Source organism: Odocoileus virginianus, chromosome 22 (assembly GCF_023699985.2).
Source record: "Odocoileus virginianus isolate 20LAN1187 ecotype Illinois chromosome 22, Ovbor_1.2, whole genome shotgun sequence".
NCBI classification, from domain to species: Eukaryota; Metazoa; Chordata; class Mammalia; order Artiodactyla; family Cervidae; genus Odocoileus; species Odocoileus virginianus.
Genome location: NC_069695.1, coordinates 6,346,331 through 6,354,646, shown reverse-complemented (window position 1 = coordinate 6,354,646; position 8,316 = coordinate 6,346,331). Strand labels below are relative to the sequence as shown.

The following is an 8,316-nucleotide window of genomic DNA, read 5'->3' as shown; positions in this document are numbered from 1 at the left end:
TATGGCAAAATAACAACACTGAAGAGAGACTAAAACTAGAGAATTGATCACTCACAGAACCTCATAAAAGCAAACTCTGAAGGATATACTTCAGGCAGAAGGAAAGTTTGTGGTACAAGAATGAATAGGAAACAAAGAAAGTGGTAAACAGAGAAGCAAATGTAAATAAATATTAATTGTGTAAAACCAGTGACAGTAATATACAGTGAGATTAAGAAACACCTCAACAGAAAAGAATTAACATACTGGGAAACAATAGAACACATGCCAAGAGGAGGTGAAATGGAATTAATGGGTTCAACATTCTTGTCTTTTCTTAGAGAATTGTAAGGGTTTGAATAAGCTTAGATTTTGAAAAGTTGTAAATTCCAGGGTAAATATTAAAATTTCAAACTTGTGGAAAGAAAAATTGGAGGGATAAAGTTGTTTAGACTTGCATATGCATGTATACAGAGAAGGACATGGCAACCCACTCCAGTACTTTTACCTGGAAAATCCCACGGATTGAGGGGCCTGGTGGGCTGCCGTCTATGGGGTCATACAAAGTCAGACATGACTGAAGTGACTTAGCAGCAGCAGCATGCGTGTATAAAGCTACAAAGAAAAGCAGGGAAATGATTACTATAAAAATGAGAATACTGGACCATCACCCTGATACTAAAACCAGACAAAGATATCACAAAAAAGGAACTACAGGCCAGTATCACTGATGATACTGTCAATCATCAGTCAATCCTAAAGGAAATCAGTCCTGAATATTCATTGGAAGGACTGATGCCAAAGCTGAAACTCTAATCATTTGGCCACCTGATGTGAAGAACTGACTCATTGGAAAAGACCCTGATGCTGGGGAAGTTTGAAGGCAGGAGGAGAAGGGGACAACAGAGGATGAGATGGTTGGATGGTATCACCAACTTGCTGGACATGAGTTTGAGTAACTTCCAGGAGTTGGTGATGGACAGGGAAGCCTAGCGTGCTGCAGCCCATGGGGTTTCAAACAGTCAGATATGACTGAGCGACTGAATTGAACTGAACTGATCACTGAGAACATAGATGCAAGAATATTCAGCAAAACACTAGCAAACAAAACCAACAATACATTAAAAGGATCATACATTAGGATCAAGTGGGATTATTCCCAGGTATGCAAAAATTATTCAGTATTCACAAATTGTTTAGTGTATAGTGTGTACTCAGTTGCATCTGACTCTTCGTGACCCCATGAACTATATAGCCTGCCAGGTTCCCCTGTTCATGGGATTTTACAGGCCAGAATACTGGAATGGGTTGCCATTTCCTTCTGCAGGGGACCTTCCCAACCCAGGGCTCGAACCTGCATCTCCTGCATCTCCTGCATTGACAAGCAGATTCTTTATCACTGAGCCACCTGGGAAGTCCCAACAGTGTATATACCTCACCACTGGAGCGGAGAGCGGCCGAGAGGAGGTACCCTACGTCCAAGGTAAGAGAAATCCCAGTAAGACGGTAGGTGCTGAGAGAGGGCATCAGAGGGCAGACAGACTGAAAGCACAGTCACAGAAGGCTAACCAATCTGATCACAGGACCACAGCCTTGTCTAACTCAATGAAACTAAGCTATGCTGTGCAGGGTCACCCAAGACAGACGGGTCATGGTGGAGAGGTCTGACAACATGTGGTCCACTGGAGAAGGGAATGGCAAACCACTCCAGTATTCTTGCCTTGAGAACCCCGTGAACAGTATGAAAAGGCAAAAAGATAGGACACTGAAAGATGAACTCCTCAGGTCAGTAGGTGCCCAATATGTTACTGGAGATCAGTGGAGAAATAACTCCAGAAAGAATGAAGGGATGGAACCAAAGCAAAAACAACACCCAGTTATGGATATGACTGGTGATAGAAGCAAGGTCCAATACTGTAAAGAGCAATATTGCACAGGAACCTGGAAAGTTAGGTCCATGAATCAAGGCAAATTGGAAGTGGTCAAACAGGAGGTGGCAAGAGTGAACCTCGACATTTTAGGAATCAGAGAACTAAGATGGACTGGCATGGGTGAATTTAACTAAGATGACCATTATATCTACTACTGTGGGTAAGAATTCCTTAGAAGAAATGGAGTAGCCACCATAGTCAACAAAAGAATCCGAAATGCAGTACTTGGATGCAATCTCGAAAACGACAGAATGATCTTTGTTCGTTTCCAAGGCAAACCATTCAGTATCAGGGTAATCCAAATCTATGCTCCAACCAGTAATGCTAAAGAAGCTGAAGTTGAACGGTTCTATGAAGACCTACAAGACCTTCTATAACTAACACCAAAAAAAGATGTCCTTTTCATTAGGGGACTGGAATGCAAAAGTAGGATGTCAAGAAACACCTGGAGTAACAGGCAAATTTGGCCTTGGAGTACAGAATGAAGCAGGGCAAAGGCTAATAGAGTTTTGCCAAGAGAACGCACTGGTCATAGCAAACACCCTCTTCCAACAACACAAGAGAAGACTCTACACATGGACGTCACCAGATGGTCAACACCGAAATCAGATTGATTATATTCTGTGCAGCCAAAGATGGAGAAGCTCTATACAGTCAGCAAAAATAAGACTGGGAGCTGACTGTGGCTCAGATCATGAACTTATTGCCAAATTCAGACTTAAATTGAAGAAAGTAGGGAAAACCACTAGACCATTCAGGTATGACCTAAATCATTTCCTTTATACAGTGGAAGTGAGAGAGATTTAAGGGACTAGATCTGATGGACAGAGTGCCTGATGAACTATGGATGGAGGTTCATGACATTGTACAGGAGACAGGGATCAAGACCATCCCCAAGAAAAAGAAATGCAAAAAAGCAAAATGGCTGTCTGAGGAGGCCTTAGAAATAGCTGTGGAAATAAGAGAAGTGAAAAGCAAAGGAGGAAAGGAAAGATATACCCATTTGAATGCAAAGTTCCAAAGAATAGCAAGGAGAGATAAGAAAGCCTTCCTCAGCGATCAATGCAAAGAAATAGAGGAAAACAGCAGAATGGGAAAGACTAGAGATCTCTTCAAGAAAATTAGAGATACCAATGGTACATTTCATGCAATGATGGGCTCCATAAAGGACAGAAATGGTATGGACCTAACAAAAGCAGAAGATATTAAGAAGAGGTGGCAAGAATACACAGAAGAACTATACAACAAAGATCTTCATGACCCAGATAATCACAATGGTGTGATCACTCACCTAGAGCCTGACATCCTGGAATGTGAAGTCAAGTGGGCCTTAGGAAGCATCACTATGAACAAAGCTAGTGGAGGTGATGGAGTGCCGGTTGAGCTATTTCAAATCCTCAAAGATGATGCTGTGAAAATGTTGCACTCAATATGCCAGCAAATTTGGAAAACTCGGCAGTGGCCACAGGACTGGAAAAGGTCCGTTTTCAATCCAATCCCAAAGAATGGCAATACCAAAGAATGCTCAAACTACTGCACAATTGCACTCATCTCACACGCTAGTAAAGTAATGTTCAAAATTCTCCAAGCCAGGCTTCAACAATACATGAACCATAAACTTCCAGGTGTTCAAGCTGGTTTTAGAAAAGGCAGATGAACCAGAGATCAAACTGCCAACATCCACTGGATCATTGAGAAACAAGAGAGTTCCAGAAAAACATCTATTTCTGCTTTATTGACTATGCAAAGCCTTTGACTGTGTGGATCACAACAAACTGTGGAAAATTCTGAAAGAGATTGGAATACCAGACCACCTGACCTGCCTCTTGAGAAATGTGTATGCGGGTCAGGAAGCAACAGTTAGAACTGGACATGGAACAACACACTGGTTCCAAATAGGAAAAGGAGTACTTCAAGGCTGGATATTGTCACCCTGCTTATTTAACTTATATGCAGAGTACATCATGAGAAACGCTGGGCTAGAAGAAGCACAGTTGAAATCAAGATTGCTGGGAGAAATATCAATAACCTCAGATATGCAGATGACACCACCCTTATGGCAGAAAGTGAAGAAGAACTAAAGAGCCTCTTGATGAAAGTGAAAGAGGAGAGTGAAAAAGTTGGCTTAAAGCTCAACATTCAGAAAACTAAGCTCATGGCATCCGGTCCCATCACTTCATGACAAATAGATGGGGAAACAGTGGAAACAGTGGCTGACTTTATTTTTGGGGGCTCCAAAATAACTGCAGATGGTGACTGTAGCCATTTAAAAGACACTTACTCCTTGCAAGGAAAGTTATGACCAACCTAGACATCATGTTAAAATGCAGAGACATTACTTTGCCAACAAAGGTCGATCTAGTCAAGGCTATGGTGTTTCCAGTAGTCATGTGTGGATGTGAGAGTTGGACTATAAAGAAAGCTGAGTGCTGAAGTATGATCCTTTTGAACTGTGGTGTTGGAGAAGACTCTTGAGAGACTCTTGGACTGCAGGGAGATCCAACCAGTCCATCCTAAAGGAAATCAGTCCTGAGTGTTCATTGGAAGGACTGATGTTGAAGCTGAAACTCCAGTATTTTGGCCACCTGATGCGAAGAGCTGACTCTTGAAAAGACCGTGATGCTGGGAAAGATTGAAGGTGGGAGAAGGGGACCACAGAGGATGAGATGGTTGGATGGCATCACCGACTCAATGGACATGAGTTTGGGTGAACTCTGGGAGTTGGTGATGGACAGGGAGGCCTGGTGTGCTGTGGTCCATGGGGTCGCAAAGAGTTGGACACAACTGAGTGACTGACCTGAACAAACTGGAGAATAAAAACCATAGGGTCATCTCAATAGACGTAGTAAAAGCTTTTGACAAAATTCAACATGATTTATGATAAAAGCTGGGAATAGAGAAGTTTCTTCAACATAATAAAGGCCATATGTAACAAACCCACAGACTTCCGTAGAAGCTCAGTTGGTAAAGAATGCCTGCAGTGCAGGACAGCTGGGTTTGAGGAGGGGAATCAAAGTCCCCAACTTCAAACTATTCTATAAGAGTACAGTAATCAAAATGGTATTACACTGGCAAAAAATCCAGAAATATAGATCAGTGGAACAGGATAGAAAGAAAGTCATGTGCCTATGGACAACTAAAATATGACAAAGGAGGCAAAAATGTACAGTAGAGAAAAGACAGTTTCTTTACTATGTGTTGCTGGGAAAACTGGACATCTGCATGTAAAAAAGTGAAACTAGAACCCTCTTTAACATAATACACAAAAATAAACTCAAAATGGATCAAAGACTTAAGTGTAATGTCGGACATATAAAACTCTTAGAGAAAAACAGAGAAACAACACTCTTTGACATTAATCACAGCAGTATCTTTTTGATCCACCTCCCAGAGTAATGAAAATGAAAACAAAAGTAAACAAATGGGACCTAATTAAACTTAAAAGCTTCTGCACAGAAAAGGAAGTCATGAACAAAATGAAAAGACAACCCACAGAATGTGAGAAACTATTTGCAAACAAAGCAACCAACAAGGGATTAATCTTCAAAATATACAAACAGGTCATGCAGCTCTATGTTAAAAAAAAATGGGCAGAAGGTATAAATAGATATCTCTCCAAAGAAGATATACAGATGGCCAAAAAGCACACGAAAAGATGCCAAACCTCACTAATTATTGGAGGAATGCAAATCAGAACTACAATGAGGTATCACTTCATACCAGTCAGAATGGCCATTATCAAAGTCTACAAACAATAAATAAATGCTGCATTGTTGGTGAGAATGTAAATTGGTATAATCACTGTGGAGAATGGTATGGAGGTTCCTTAAAAAATTAAAAATAAAACTTCCATGTGATCCAGCAATCTCACTTCTGGGCATATATCTGGAGAAACCATCATCTGTTTACCTTGGCTGAGACAGGAAAGCAGCCTAAATGTCCATCAGCTGAGGAGCAGATACAGAAGATATGGTACAGAGATATACAGTGGGAGGTACTTAGCCATAGAAATGCAATAATGCTCTTTGCAGCAACATGGATAGACCTACTCGAGATTACCATAGTAAGTAAAATAAGTCAAAGAGTGATACCATATGATATTGCTTACATGTAAAATCTAAAAAAATGGTATAAGTGAACTCATGAAATAGAGTCACAGATGTAAAACATAAGCTTATGGTTTGTTGTTGTTGTTCAGTCGCTGAGTTGTGTCTGACTCTGCCACCCGATGGACTGCAGCGCGCCAGACTTTCCTGTCCTTCACTATCTCCCAGAGTTTGCTCAACTCATGTCCATTGAGGCAGTGATGTCATCCAACCATCTCACCCTGTGTCGTCCCCTTCTCCTGCTCTCAATTTCCCCCAGCATCAGGGTCTTTTCCAGTGAATTGGCTCTTCACATCAGGTGGCCCTTTGGAGCTTCAGCTTCAGGATCAGTCCTTCCAGTGAATATTCAGGGTTGATTTCCTTTAGGATTTTTTTTTTTTTCTGCATAAAGGTTTCTTTTTATTCATAACATAGGCAAAGTTATTTAAGTCAATAAATTTTTAAGGATTTTCACATGTCCTGATTCTTTCCACTATCAGTCACCATAGTTCCTCCAAAGTTGTCATCTTCAAGGCAGCCCTTTCAAAAAGTTCTGCTCAATCTACAGCTATGATACTTGCCACAGTTGTTTTAGTTGGGCCTCTTTGATCTTAAATGGAGTGCACTTCAAAGTTTGCCACCTGTAATCTTTAAGATTCAATTTCCTCAAGCAGTTTACTATAGGATCCTGTTTAAGGTCAGGAGATGGGATCTGTCTAGTTCTCTAAAAACTTATCAAGTTCAAATCATATTAATTCCTAAGTTATCACACCCTAAAACTTGAGAGATCATTGGGATATGCCAATACCTTTGGAAAATCCAGACACTGTATTTCGAAGATAAAAGCCTAAAAAAGAAGCCCATCTTTGTTTGTTTTATGTCAACATTAAAACTGAGTACTAGGATCAGTACAGCTGGTAATTTAAAAGCTTATTTAACTTTATAGCCCTGGAAGCAATCTTTATGCTCATCAATACACACCCATTTTATGGATCATGTTCCTTCTTATCTGTATCAAAACTCATACTGAACAATGAGTTGTGGGTTGCAAAAGAGGATTTACTTTCGCACTTGTCTGTAAGTCTTTGTCCACAAATTAAACAAAAACAAACACAAGTGCTTCCTTTAGGATTGACTGGTTTGATGTCCTTGCAGTCCAAGGGACTCTCAAGAGTCATCTCCAGCCCGGCATTTTGAAAGCATCAATTTTTTGGCACTCAGGCTTCTTTATGGTCCAACTCTCACATCTGTACTTGACTACCAGAAAAACCATAGCTTTGACTATATGAACCTTTATCAGCAAAGTGATGTCTCTATTTTATAATGCACTGTCTGCTGGTGTGCAGCAGTCCTTGGGGTTGCAAACAGTCAGACAGAACTGGGCAACTGAACAACAACAACAGCAGGAACAACTAGGTTTGTCATAACGTTTTTTCCCAAGGAGCAAGCGTCTTTTAATATCATGGCTGCAGTCATCGTCCCCAGTAATTTTGGAGCCCAAGAAAATAGAATCTATCACTATGTCCACTTGTTCTCCATCTGTTTGCCATGAAGTGATGGGACTGGATGCCGTGATCTTGGTTTTTTGAATGTCAAGTTTTAAGCCAGCTTTTTCGCTCTCCTATTTCACCCTCATCAAGACTCTTTAGTTCCTCTTCACTTTCTGCCATTAAAGTGGTATCATTTGCATATTTGAGGTTGTTGATATTTCTCCTGGCAGTCTTGATTCCAGCTTGTGCTTCATCCTGCCCGGCATTTTGTGTGATGTACTCTGCATATAAGTTAAATAAGCAGAGTGACAATATACAGCCTTGATGGACTCCTTTCCCAATTTTGAACAAGTCTCTTGTTCCACGTCCAGTTCTAACTGGTGTTTCTTGTCCTGCATACAGGCTTCTTAGGAGACTGGTAAGGTGAAGTTAAGAACATGCAAAGGGAGAACGAGGAAGATGTTCTCAAAATCAGCACTTCTCACTATTCGTCATATACTGATTCTCTGAGCCACCTCCAGAGATATTTACATAACTGGGGTGGCAGGGAGCACCAGCAGTGGGTGTTTTAGAGGCTCTCCAGGTGATTCTGGTGTGCGGCCCGGCTGAGACCCATGCTGGCTTACAGGACGGGTGCTATTAAAATACATTTTACACTATCTCTTCAGTTGACAAATTGAGTTCCAGAGACAGAGAAAAGCTGGTGTGTAAGTGTTACTCTCGGAGAAGGCGATGGCGCCCCACTCCAGTGCTCTCGCCTGGAAAATCCCACGGACGGAGGAGCCTGGTGGGCTGCAGTCCATGGGGTCGCAAAGAGTCGGACACGACTGA

General features: G+C 41.3%; 1 non-coding gene across 1 annotated transcript; it reads right to left on the bottom strand.

Moving 5' to 3' along the window:
* Nucleotides 1-6,989: 6,989 nt before the first annotated feature.
* LOC139030464 (small nucleolar RNA SNORA40) lies at nt 6,990-7,116 on the bottom strand. The gene has a single exon (XR_011482835.1). It is a non-coding gene; the product is annotated as a small nucleolar RNA SNORA40 (small nucleolar RNA).
* Between the last annotated feature and the right edge of the window lie 1,200 nt (nt 7,117-8,316).